This window comes from Ranitomeya imitator, chromosome 2 (genome assembly GCF_032444005.1).
Source record: "Ranitomeya imitator isolate aRanImi1 chromosome 2, aRanImi1.pri, whole genome shotgun sequence".
NCBI classification, from domain to species: domain Eukaryota; kingdom Metazoa; phylum Chordata; class Amphibia; order Anura; family Dendrobatidae; genus Ranitomeya; species Ranitomeya imitator.
In genome coordinates this window covers 296,499,250-296,511,479 of record NC_091283.1, presented here as the reverse complement: position 1 = coordinate 296,511,479, position 12,230 = coordinate 296,499,250, and positions in this window count along the sequence as shown.

Sequence of the window (12,230 nt, the reverse complement as noted above, 5' to 3'; positions counted from 1 at the left end):
GCAGCAGTGGCTCAGTATTGGGGTATCAGGGGCAGTAATGGGGACACATACGGCAGCAGAGGCTCAGTATTGGGATATCGGGCAGTAATGGGGACACATACGGCAGCACCGGCTCAGTATTGGGGTATCAGGGTCAGTAATAGGGACACATACGGCAGCAGTGGCTCAGTATTGGGGTATCAGGGGCAGTAATAGGGACACATACGGCAGCAGTGGCTCAGTATTGGGGTATCAGGGGCAGTAATAGGGTCACATACGGCAGCAGTGGCTCAGTATTGGGGTATCAGGTGCAGTAATAGGGACACATATGGCAGCAGTGGCTCAGTATTGGGGTATCAGCTGCAGTAATAGGGACACATATGGCAGCAGTGGCTCAGTATTGGGGTATCAGGTGCAGTAATAGGTACACATACGGCAGCAGCGGCTCAGTATTGGGGTATCAGGTGCAGTAATAGGGACACATATGGCAGCAGCCGCTCAGTATTGGGGTATCAGGGGCAGTAATAGGGACACATACGTCAGTAGCAGCTCAGTATTAGGGTAGAAGGTGCAGTAATAGGGACACATACGGCAGCAGCGGCTCAGTATTGGGGTATCAGGGGCAGTAATAGGGACACATACGGCAGCAGAGGCTCAGTATTGGGGTATCAGGGGCAGTAATAGGGACACATATGGCAGCAGCGGCTCAGTATTGGGGTATCAGGGGCAGTAATAGGGACACATACGGCAGCAGTGGCTCAGTATTGGGGTATCAGGGGCAGTAATAGGGTCACATACGGCAGCAGTGGCTCAGTATTGAGGCATCGGGCAGTAATAGGGACACATACGGCAGCAGTGGCTCAGTATTGGGGTATCAGGGGCAGTAATAGGGACACATACGGCAGCAGAGGCTCAGTATTGGGATATCGGGCAGTAATGGGGACACATACGGCAGCACCGGCTCAGTATTGGAGTATCAGGGGCAGTAATAGGGACGCATACGGCAGCAGTGGCTCAGTATTGGGGTATCAGGGGCAGTAATAGGGACACATACGGCAGCAGTGGCTCAGTATTGGGGTATCAGGGGCAGTAATAGGGTCACATACGGCAGCAGTGGCTCCGTATTGGGGTATCAGCAGGATGAGGAGATTGTGCTGGTTGGGAATAGATGGTGATGGGGCTGGAATATGAGAAGTGAAATGGGTCTTTGTTGTATTCTCTGCAGGTGAGTTGTTGCTGGAAGAAGTTGTCATGTCGGTCTGGGCCAGATGGAAAAGACGGGAAAAATGAATGATTCCATCAGAAAGGACGTCAGCGGTAAGAGATTACCTGTAACTGTGCAGTGATCTCTTATATGTTCTGTAGGGCTGGTATCTACCACTGACCATATGGCGGTAATATCCATGTTGGTCTTTATATAGAGATTATCTTCAGTAACAGCGCGGTCATCTGCTGAGGTTCTCCTCCACTATTAGGGTATGTGCACACGTCCGGATTTTTAGCGTTTTTTTTGCGGAATTTCGCTATAAAAACGCTATAATTCCGCATCAAAAACGCTAAAAATATGCATCCTATCATTTAGAATGCATTCCGGATTTTTTGTTCAGATGGATGCGTTTTTTACCGCAAAAAAACCGCATTCCGCAAAAAAAATGAACATGCTCATTCTTTTTGCGGATTTTTTGCGGATTTCTAAGCCAAAATGACTTTCAGGAAAAAAAAAAAAAAAAACGCAAAAAATCCACAAAAAATCCGCGCAAAAAACGCGCAAAAAACGCGAAAAATCAGCGCGGAAAAAAACGCGAATTTCTGCCAGAAATCTCCGGATTTTGTCAGGAAAAAACCTGACGTGTGCACATAGCCTTAGACAGCTCTCCATCGACCAACGATGCCGAAGTCCCCGGGTAACCAGGGTAAACATCGGGTTACTAAGCGCAGGGCCGTGCTTAGTAACCCGATGTTTACCCTGGTTACCATTGTAAATGTAAAAAAAAAAAAACACATACTTACATTCCGGTGTCTGTCACGTCCCCCGGCATCAACTTCCCTGCACTCCTCCTACATCCTGTGTAAGCGCCGGCTGTAAAGCAGAGCGGTAACGTCACCGCTGTGCTCTGCTTTACGGCCGGCCGGCACTGACACAGGATGCAGGAGGAGTGCAGGGAAGCGGACGCCGGGGGGACGTGACAGGCACCGGAACGTGAGTATGTGTTGTTTTTTTTTACATTTACAATGGTAACCAGGGTAAACATCGGGTTACTAAGAGCGGCCCTGCGCTTAGTAACCCGATATTTACCCTGGTTACCAGTGAACACATCGCTGGATCGGCGTCACACACGCCGATCCAGCGATGTCAGCGGGTGATCCAGTGACAAAATAAAGTTCTGGACTTTCAGCGACGACCAGCGATGTCACAGCAGGATCCTGATCGCTGCTGCGTGTCAAACACAACGATATCGCTATCCAGGACGCTGCAACGTCACGGATCGCTATCGTTATCGTTGTAATGTTGTTCAGTGTGACGGTACCTTTATTCGCTCCTCACCCAAGCGCCTCCAAGACTTCTCCGGAATATACGCCATTCTCTGGAATTCTTTGCCCCAACATGTCCGACTATCAACCACATTCGGATCCTTCAGATGGAACCTGAAAACCCACCTCTTCAGGAAAGCCTACAGCCTGCACTGACCCCGCTGCCTCAACACTACCGCAGCTACCGCCTCACCACTACCGGAGCTCCTGCAACCCTCGACCTATTGTCTCCATCCCCACCCTCCTGTAAAATGTAAGCCCGCAAAGGCAGGGTCCTCGCCACTCTGTATCAGTCTGTAATTGTTAGTTTGCTTACTGTAATTTGTATGTAACCCCTTCTCATGTATAGCACCATGGAATCAATGGTGCCATATAAATAAATAATAATAATAATGAATAGCTCCTATGTTGTTAGATCATTGACAGATTATTTGCCAGTTTGGGAAAAAAAGAGGCTATGTAGATTCTTCTAATAAGACTCTTGTACATAGTGATATGCTGAAAACAAGTTTTGAGATAGCATCAAAAAACCCTAATGGTTTCACTATTGCAAAGTCCCTGCCCATAGAAAATCTGATGATGAATTATCTGTTGGAAATGCCACCACAGATATTTTAGCCAAAGAGGCAGCCCTGATAGGAGAATAAGTGTTTGAACCTGAACCCCTAGAGGTTTCAGCAGTTCAAGGAACAGACACGAATATCCCTTCTTTTGTGGAAAAACAAGAAGACACATCTCTTGTTGCTTCCCGGGTTTATCCAAAACCTCCCTTTGTTTGTGAAAACAGGGTTTTGTGTCATGACTAGTGTTGAGCATTCCGATACCGCAAGTATCGGGTATCGGACGATATTTGCGGTATCGGAATTCCGATACCGAATTCCGATACTTCCCGCGTATCGGATACCGGAATCGGAAGTTCCCAGAATTCAAACTGAACGCAGCAGCCAATGAGGAATGATTGGAAGTGTGGGCACATCCTGTTTAGCATGGTGGGCATGTAAGTACTGGCAAGGCTGTGATTGGCTGCTGAAATGATGTCACTCTGCACTATAAAAAACGCTGCCGCCATTTTGCGCTCACTCTGCTGTGATTTCAGTTAGGGACAGGACGCTGTGTTCTAACTGAGGGCCAGTTGAGATAGCTAATTGCTTTATTTTCCTTTCCAAATGCTAATTTAGCAAAACGCTGTGTGTTCTTCACTGTTCACCTTGCTCTTGCCTTGCAGCGCTGTTTTAACAGCGTTTTGCAAGGTCTCTGTGTGTGTGTGTGTGTGTGCAGCTCACTCTGTAGTCTGTGTGCAGCCATATACCCGGTTGTATTCAGCTCAGGGGGGGTTCACACTGCCTCACACAGTTGTCCTTTTTTGCTCATAGTGCAGCCTGCTGCACATTTTTTCTCAAATTTCCTATTAGTGTTTTTCCACCCGTCTCCAGCTAAATTGTGGAAAAACACTACATAGGATAACCTAGAGGGGGGTTTTTGGGCCTTGCAGCGCCGTTTACGGCTGTCTGCACGGTCTCCGTGTGAGCCCAGCTCGCCCTGTAGTCTGTGTGCAGCCATAGCCGGTTGGATTCAGCTCAGGGTTCGTTACTGCCTCATACCTTGAGAAAAATTTTCCTTTTTTTCAAATAGTGCAGCCTGTTTAAAATTAAAAAAAAAAATTCCCTATTAGTGTTTTTCCACCCGTCTCCAGCTAAATAGTGGAAAAACACTACATAGGATAACCTAGAGGGGGGTTTTTGGGCCTTGCAGCGCCGTTTACGGCTGTCTGCACGGTCTCCGTGTGAGCCCAGCTCGCCCTGTAGTCTGTGTGCAGCCATAGCCGGTTGGATTCAGCTCAGGGTGCGTTACTGCCTCATACCTTGAAAAACAATTTCCTTTTTTTCAAATAGTGCAGCCTGTTTAAAATTTTTAAAAAAAATTCCTATTAGTGTTTTTCCACCCGTCTCCAGCTAAATAGTGGAAAAACACTACATAGGATAACCTAGAGGGCGTTTATTGGGCCTTGCAGCGCCGTTTACGGCTGTCTGCACGGTCTCTGTGTGAGCGCAGCTCGCCCTGTAGTCTGTGTGCAGCCATAGCCGGTTGGATTCAGCTCAGGGTGCGTTACTGCCTCATACCTTGAAAAACAATTTCCTTTTTTTCAAATAGTGCAGCCTGTTTAAAAAATTTTTAAAAAAAATCCTATTAGTGTCTTTCCACCCGTCTCCAGCTAAATAGTGGAAAAACACTACATAGGATAACCTAGAGGAGGTTTTTTGGGCCTTGCAGCGCCGTTTACGGCTGTCTGCACGGTCTCCGTGTGATTTAAACTAGCTCTGTAGCCCGATCTGCAAAAAAAAAAAAAAAAGGAAAGTTCACCAAACACAACTTAACACTTGTGTAGGCCACATTTGAAAAATAATAAAGTTTAGTCCACACTTTACAACATTAGTGTTTGTTACACCTGTTAGGAGGAGCATTTCAGGAATAAGCACACTAAGGCCTTAGTACTTTTCTGCTTATCTTTATCTGTCAACCAAGATGAAGAGGGCAGGGAGTAAGGCACGTGGGCGTGGGCGCGGAGCAGGGAGAGGAGCAGGGAGAGGACGTGGTGATTCTGTGCCTGCTGCGGGCGCCGGTGACTCGTCGTCACTCAGTTTCAGCAGGGAACAGTCCTTCATGCGCAGCTTTGTCGGAGAGCGCCGTGCACCGCTGCTGCGTGAAGACCAAATTGAAGCCGTTGTCGGGTGGATGGCAGCTAACGCCTCGGCATCGACTTCAGTTAGTGCCACATCCTCTCAGGCACAGAGCACTGGAGAGCAGCCATCTGTCTCTTCACCACCTGCCAAATTGGCCAGGCAGTCAGAGAGCCCAGGACAGGAGTCGTCTCTACTTCTGTTCTCTGAATCTCTTGGCTTGGAAACAGGGGGCCAGCCAAGCAGCATTGGAGAAATGGAAGAAGAGGCAGTGTGCAGTGATGCCCAACAGCTTTGTCTCTCTGACTCTGAAGAGGCGGGTGGGCCAGTGCCTCCGGTGACCACAGCGCAGTACGCATCTGATGATGAAACTCAGGTGCCGCTTTCTGGTGCGTACTGTGCTGCTGAGACTACCCAGGAGGAGCAGTTGGTGGCAGAGGGTAGTGGAAATGATGAGGTCGTTGACCCATCGTGGCGTGAGGAACAGGAAGGTGGTGGGAGCAGCTCTGAGGAAGAGCTTCCCCTTACGGGCCAAAGAGGGAGAGGGAGGGGGAAGACTGCGGAGCCTGTAGCCTCCACTTTGGCACCCGTTAGGAGCCTGTCTCTTTCCAAAGCCAAAAAGGGCGCTCCCAAGACTTGCAGTGCCTGGTCCTTTTTTGACACAGTTGCAGATGACATTTGTTTTGTCAAATGCAAGCTGTGTCATCAGAAAGTAAAAAGAGGGAAAAATGTCAGCAACCTCAATACCACAAATATGTGGAAACATGTGCGGACTAGGCACACGGTGGAGTTACAGAAACAGACTGAAGATGTAGGCCAACCAACAGCGGCAGATTCCACCTCTTCAGCTCGTGTTGCCTCTTCCTCCAGCTCACGCACAGCTGGTTTGGCTTCCTCCCAGGATCGCCATGGAAGAACCTCTGGCACTGTTGTCCAGAGACCTTGTGTAATTCCACCCACAGCACCACCTTCCCAGTCATCCTCACACTCCCAGTCTACTCTACAGCGATCGGTAGTACAGGCATGGGAGAAAAGGCGGGCATTCTCGGCCAACCACCCCCGAGCACAGGCTCTGAATGCAGGCATTGCCAAACTGTTGTCCCTGGAAATGCTCTCGTTCAGGCTGGTGGAGACTGACAGCTTCCGTGACTTGATGGCATTGGCAGTCCCACAGTACAAGGTGCCCAGCCGCTTTTACTTCAGCAGGCAAGCTGTCCCTGCCCTGCACAGGCATGTTGAGGCAAACATAAAACATGCGCTACTGAACGCCGTCAGTAGCAAGGTCCACCTCACCACCGATGCGTGGACCAGTCAGCATGGACAGGGGCGATACGTTTCCCTCACTGCCCATTGGGTTAATGTTGTTGAGCCAGGTACAGATCGTGCGAGTGGCGCAGGACGTGTCCTGCCCACTCCAAGGATTGCAGGAATCCAGTCTGTACGCATTGACTCCTCCTCTTACACAAGTTCCTCAGAATCAACTCTGCAGGAGCCGTCACAGTCCACCTCCACATGGACCCGTGAACGTTTACCTATGACCGACATGAGCACAGCCGTGGCCAAACGTCAGCAGGCCGTCTTGAAACTAGTTTCATTGGGGAATCGAAGCCACACAGCGCAGGAGCTCTGGAATGCCATCAAGCAGGAGAGCGATGTGTGGTTACTGCCAGCGAATCTCCAGCCAGGCATGGTAGTGTGTGATAATGGCTAAAATCTGGTGGCAGCTTTGTCCCTTGGCAACATCACTCACATCCCATGTCTGGCACATGTGCTCAATTTGGTTGTGCAGAGTTTTCTGAGGGACTATCCGGATCTTGATGCCCTGCTGCACAAGGTCCGCCTAGAGTGTGCTCACTTGCGGCGTTCCAGCTTGGCCAGATCCCGCATTGCTGCTCTGCAGCGCCGATTCCGCCTTCCGGAACACCGCATCATATGTGACCTACCTACCCGGTGGAATTCCACGTTACATATGTTGGAGCGGTTGTGTGAGCAGCAGCAAGCAGTTATGGAGTACCAGCTGCATCAGGCGCAAAAAAGTCGCAGTCAGCGCCGATCAGACTTCACAACCACAGAGTGGGCCACTATGAAGGACGTCTGCCAGGTTTTGCGTCCTTTTGATTATTCCACGCGGATGGCAAGTGCAGATGATGCACTAGTCAGCATAACTGTCCCCCTTATCTGCCTGCTTCAGCAAACTTTGCAAGGGTTAAGGGATGATGTTGTGGAAGAGGTGGAGGATGAGGAGTCACCTTTTCCATCAGCTTCTGGAGAGTCAGCGCCACGTGGTTCCTCACAAAGGGGTACGCAGGGGCCAATTTGTGAGGAGGATGAGGAGGAGTCAATGGAGGAGGAAGAGCTCCGTCCAGAGGAGGGAGCGACACAATTGTCCAGTGGTCAGTGTGTACAGCGAGGGTGGGGTGATGACGAGCGGGCAGAGATCATGTCTCAAGCAGGGGACAGCGTTTCTGGGCCAGTTGGCACTCTGCAGCACATGGTGGATTTCATGCTGCAGTGCCTGAGAAACGACCGCCGCATCGACCACATTCTCAACATGCCTGATTATTGGGTGTTCACCCTCCTCGATCCTCGCTACCGGGACAACGTCCAAAACCTCATCCCAGCGTTGACCCGGGAGCGTAAATTGCGGGAGTACCACGACACACTGGTGAATTTCATCATCTTCTCCTGTCCAACTGAGAGGAGTGCTGCTAGTGCTTTACAAAGCAGCTCAGTGCGTCGAGGCAGTGGGGGAGGCTCTGCCCAAAGAGGCAGCAGAAGCAGTGCCTCTGCCCAAGGCAAGCCCAGTATGGCACAACTCTGGCACACTTTTGTGTGCCCGCCCCAAATGTCTACACCATCACCGGCGGCTCCAGTCAGCAGGAGGCAACGGTTCCGTCAGATGGTGACAGACTACATGGTTTGCCCTCTTACTGTACTCCCAGACGGTTCTTCCCCGTTCAAGTTTTGGGTCTCTAAGCTGGATACATGGCCAGAGCTAAGCCAGTATGCATTGGAGGTGCTGGCTTGCCCTGCGGCTAGTGTCTTATCGGAACGTGTCTTTAGTGCCGCAGGTGGTGTACTAACAGACCGTCGCATGCGACTATCCTCCGATAACGTTGACCGGCTTACTTTCCTGAAAATGAACCAGGCCTGGATCTCGCAGGAATTTGCCACTCCTCTGCCTGATTAAGTAATTGGGTGTCATCCAGGTCTCCTGCTGTGTTCATCTTTCTACCACCTGAACTGCTATTCCTGGGCTCCAACACCGCCAGTTGCGGCTCAGAAGTGCAGGCTGCACAGTAAAAACATACGACCCAGTGTTATTGGGTTTCAGTAACGTAAGCTGATCCCCAGCTGTGTAGCCGGCAATGTGTCCTGCGACCGCCACGCTGGCACAACAACCTAAATGTAAGGGAACCTGTCCCCCCCCCCCCCCCCCGTCGTTTGTTACTGAAAGAGCCATCTTGTGCAGCAGTAATGCTGCACAAGGAAAAGGTAGCTCTTTTAGTTTAGCTCCTTGCACACGCAGAACTTAACACTTATAAAATGTGTTCACTGATACCGTTATACCGTACCGGAGCTGGGACTTTCCTTCCTAATGTGACGCAGCACAGCCGTCATTCCTACCCCCTTGGTGCCATGCGCTGCCTCCCCAGCGTTGTTTTAAGCTGTCACGGAGCCTGCGCTGTTCTGTTATCCCTTGGGCATACCCTATTTGCGCTGCCTGTCTTCTGACATAATTTGGTGTCAGGCTGGCTGCGCCTGTGCGGCCGCGCTGCCCGAGATCCCCCCTCGCAGTGTCTTCTGATTGAGTCACACTGCGGGCCTGGGATCCATGGGCATGCGCAGTGCATATCTTCCCATCGGGCTCTCGCTCATTTTCCTCCGCCTTCTTTAGACTGTGCACTGTCAGCTGATCCCTAATAGCATGCCACAGCCGTGACACCGCACAGTATGAAGAAGAGGGAAGGAGGGGAGTGAGAGTCGAGGATATGCACTGTGCATGCCCATGGATCCAAGGCCCGCAGTGGGATTACGTTAGACGAGACTGCGAGGTGGGATCTGGAGCAGCGTGGACGCACAGGCACTGACAGCCTGACACCAAATTATGTCAGAAGACAGGCAGCGCTAATTGGGCATGGCCAAGGGCTAACAGAACAGCGCAGGCTCCGTGACAGCTTAAAACAACGCTGAGGAGGCAGCGCACGGCACCAAGGGGATAGGAATGACAGCTGTGCTGTGTCCCATTACGAAGGAAATTCGCACCTCTGGGACGGTTTAACGGTATAAGGGGACACATTTTTAGTGTTTACTTCTGTGTTTGCAAGGAGCATAATTAAAAGAGCAACCTTTTCCTTTTGCATCCTTAGTGCTGCACAAGATGGCTCTTTCAGTTACAAACGTCTTGGGGGGGGGGGTTAAAGGTTCCCTTTCAACTTGCTCCAATCAGGCTTCGGCCTACACTCTGTTCCTCTGCTCCTCCTGCTGTCCCTGGGCTCTAACACCGCCAGTTGGTGCCTGGAAGTGCTGTGTGCACAGTCAACAGTCGCTCCTCTGTTATTGGGGTTCAGTAACGTCAGCTGATCCCCAGCTGTGTGCGGCAATACCTCAAATCTGCTCCTCCTGCTGTCCCTGGGCTCTAACACTGCCAGTTGGTGCCTGGAAGTGCTGTGTGCACAGTCAACAGTCGCTCCTCTGTTATTGGGGTTCAGTAACGTCAGCTGATCCCCAGCTGTGTGTGCGGCAATACCTCCAATCTGCTCCTCCTGCTGTCCCTGGGCTCTAACACCGCCAGTTGGTGCCTGGAAGTGCTGTGTGCACAGTCAACAGTCGCTCCTCTGTTATTGGGGTTCAGTAACGTCAGCTGATCCCCAGCTGTGTATGCGGCAATACCTCCAATCTGCTCCTCCTGCTGTCCCTGGGCTCTAACACCGCCAGTTGGTGCCTGGAAGTGCTGTGTGCACATTTAACAGTCGCTCCTCTGTTATTGGGGTGCAGTAACGTCAGCTGATCCCCAGCTGTGTATCCGGCAACGTGTCATGCGACCGCCACGCTGGCACAACTAAAATGTAAGGGGACTTGTCCCCCCCCCCCCCTAGGCGTTTGTTACTGAAAGAGCCACCATGTGCAGCACTAATACTGCACAAGGGAAAGGTCGCTCTTGAAATTATGCTCCTTGCAAACGCTGAACTACACACTCATGTAATGTGTCCCCTCACACCGTCCAACCGTCCCGGAGGTGGGACTTTCCTTTGTAATGTGACGCAGCACAGCCGTCATTGCTACCCCCTTGGCACCGTGCGCTGCCTCCTTAGCGTTGTTTGATTCCGTCATGGACCCTGCGCTGTTATGTTATCCCTTGGCCATGCACAGTTTGCGCTGCCCGTCCTCTGACATCATTTGTTGTCGTCCTGGCTGCGCCTGTGCGTCCACGCTGCCCGAAATCCCACCTCGCAGTGTCGTCTAAAGTGATCCCACAGTGGGCCTGGTATCCATGGCCATGCGCAGTGCATATACTAGCCTCTCACTCCCCTTCTTCACGCTTCTTCAGACTAGGCGGCGTCAGCTGATCCCTAATAGCATGCCACGGCCGTGACGCCGCACAGTCTGAAGAAGCAGGAAGGAGGTGAGTGAGAGGCGATGATATGCACTGCGCATGCCCATGGATCCCTGGCCCGCAGTGGGATTACATTAGATGACACTGCAAGGTTGGATCTCGGGCAGCTTGGACGCACAGGCACAGCCAGCATGACACCTAAATGATGTCAGAAGACGGGCACCGCTAACTGTGCATGGCCAAGGGATAACATTACAGCGCGGGCTCCATGACAGAACCAAACAACGTTGAGGAGGTGGCGCACGGCACCAAGGGGGTTGGAATGACGGCTGTGCTGTGTCACATTACAAAGGAAAGTCCCACTTCCGGGATGGTTAGACGGTGTGAGGGGACACATTATATGAGTGTGTACTTCAGCGTTTGCAAGGAGCATAATTTTCGGAGCCACCATTTTCCATGTGCAGTATTACTGCTGTACAAGATGGCTCTTTCAGCAACAAATGCCTGGGGGGGGGGGGGGGTTAAAGGTTCCCTTTCAACTTGCTCCACTGCAGGCTTCGGCCTACACTCTGCTCCTCTTTGATTCCCTGGGTTTCAACACTGTCAGTTGCCACCTGGAAGTGTTGTCTACACAGAAAAAACACTAGGTGATGTGTCAGTGGGGTTCAGCACCGCCAGCTGTTCCCCTGCTGTGTAGTCGGCAACGTGTCCAGCACAAGCCACGCTGGCACAACAGAACAAAAGCTGCCACCAGTGCAGGCTTCGGGATACACTCTGCTCCTCTCCTCCACCTGCTGCCCCTGGGCTCTAACACCGCTAGTTTTTGCCCGGAAATGCGAGCTGCACAGAGAAAAACACCAGCCAATGTGTTAGTGGGGTTCAGCACCGCCAGCTGTTCCCCTGCTGTGTAGCCGGCATCGTGTCCAGCACAAGCCACGCTGGCACAACCGACCAAAAGCTGCCACCAGTGGAGGCTTCGGCCTACACTCTGCTCCTCTCCTCCTCCTGCTGCCCCTGGGCTCAAACACCGCTAGTTTTTGCCCGGAAGTGCTAGCTGCACAGAGAAAAAAAACCGCCAATGTGTTAGTGGGGTTCAGCAACGCCAGCTGTTCCCCTGCTGTGTAGCCGGCAACGTGACCTGCAAACGTCACGCAGGCACATGAACTGAAATTAAAGGGAACCTGGCCCCACCCCCCCAGGTGTTTCTATGTATAACAGCCACCTAGTACAGCAGTACTGCTGCATTTGTACAAGGTGGCTGATTTTTTATCCTTGCCCACGTAGAATTAAACACGTAAAATATGTGTCTCATTAGAGACCATTACAATGTCCCTGAGGTGTGACTTTCCTTTTTAATGACACGCACCACCCCCCTTGGTAGCACTGCCCGTCTTCTGACATCATTGTTTGGCTGCCTGTGCCTGTGCGTCCGCCCTGCCCGACACAACCCCCCTCGTCTCATATATTTTGGCTGCGAGGGTGTG